The 1,649-nt window shown below is 52.9% G+C and overlaps 1 pseudogene; it reads left to right on the top strand.

Annotated features, from left to right (window-relative positions):
• LOC111825226 overlaps positions 1 to 1,286 on the top strand; it is a 1,607-nt pseudogene extending 321 nt beyond the window's left edge.
• The last annotated feature ends 363 nt before the right edge of the window (positions 1,287 to 1,649 follow it).

Below are 1,649 nucleotides of genomic sequence, written 5' to 3'. Positions count from 1 at the left end.
CACATCGACAGCATCTGGAGACGGCGCTGCCGGGAGGAGTTTGGCGTTGGTGAAAACTTGCAGAACCTGGAGACGATCGGTCTGTCTTATCGAGAAGTCTATGCGAAGCTGTTCCACCCGTACAGACACATTTTGGGATTGTGGCAGCTAGGTCATGACTATAGAAGACTGCTGAATGTCATGGTGGACGGCTTATGCATTACTGGTTGGACGTACAGGCCTTCCCTTAACACCCATCTGGATGGCCCGCTGCAATTCGAGCCCGCCTTCAGAATTCACCTGATGGAGAGGAAATCAGCCGCGGTGGAGTGCCTGGAAGGCCGCCACAGCAGGCCCCACCACCGCCACATGCAGATTGAGAAGGACAGGTTCACCACCCAGTGCGACAAGACAGACCACCTAACAGATTCACCAACGCGGCTTAGGGGAGGACGGGGGCTGGTGCTGTCGCAGGAGGACACACAGGGGTTTGATTTCCTGGTCTACCACCGCCTCTACCTCCCGCCAAGCCACCCGGACGACCTCATCAGGCCAGGCCTCTTCCAAGGCAAATACGATCGCTTCGGCCTATCGATTGTCATGCTCAGCGTCCATGGGAAGTATTCCAGGGTCACCAAGATCACGGGATACTCCAACGAGATATTAGAGATCCACCTCAAGCACCGCATCCAGCTGCGAGATGGCGAGATCTTCCGCGACTTCGACGAGCTCTCCCGCGTGGTCCAGGAGATTGACAAGCAGGTGATCCGGGAGCAGCAGCAAAAAAACGGGACTGAGGAAAGCGAGGGCCATGGCTGGCAGAGCCCTGCTCAGCCCAGCGTCGGGGAGTCCGGGGCTGCAGCTTCGGAGGAGCAGCCTGTTCCATTTGTTCTGCCTGTGGGCGTGAGCTCACTGGACCAGAACTACCCCCGAACCTGCAGGATGTGTCTCTATGCTAGCGTGGACACTGATACTGTTACCCACTATGGCTTCCCCTACTGCATGCACTACCCTGGAGTCTTCATCCTGTTCGATGAGGACCACTTCGGGTTCATCTGTCTGGAGCTGAAATACTTCATCCTGTACGGCAGAGTCCAGAACACCTTCCAGAATGTGGAGGCACCATCCCCGCAGGCTTTCTCGGAGATGCTCTACTAGAGCATTCAGTCCAGACCCCCTGGGAGGAGCAGCTTGCATGCACTTTGAAGATCTCACCTTCTGACCGGGTTACCCACCTTTGTTTGTTTTTTTAATCCTCACCCGAGGATATTTCCCCATTGATGTTTAGAGAGAGTGGGGGAGAGAGGGAAAGACAGAAATAATCCATGTGAGAGAAACACATCAGTTGTTTGCCTCCTGTCCAAGCCCGGACCAGGGCCAGGCTGGGTAGGAGCCAGCCATTGAGGTAGAAATAAACCTTAGACCAGTGGTTCTCAACCTTCCTAATGCCGCAACCCTTTAATACAGTTCCTCATGTTGTGGTGACCCTCAATTTCATTGTTACCAATTGAACATAATTAAAGCATAGTCATTAATCACAAAAACAATATGTAATTATATATGTGTTTTCCGATGGTCTTAGGCCTTTCCATCCGCAGGTCCAGGCTCTATCCACTGAGCCAAGCCAGCTAGGGCTGAGCATGTCTTTCTTTTTTCTTTTTTTTTAAATT

Source organism: Myotis lucifugus, unplaced genomic scaffold (genome assembly GCF_000147115.1).
Source record: "Myotis lucifugus unplaced genomic scaffold, Myoluc2.0 scaffold_18, whole genome shotgun sequence".
Lineage (NCBI taxonomy): Eukaryota > Metazoa > Chordata > Mammalia > Chiroptera > Vespertilionidae > Myotis > Myotis lucifugus.
This window is presented reverse-complemented; position numbering and strand designations above follow the sequence as displayed.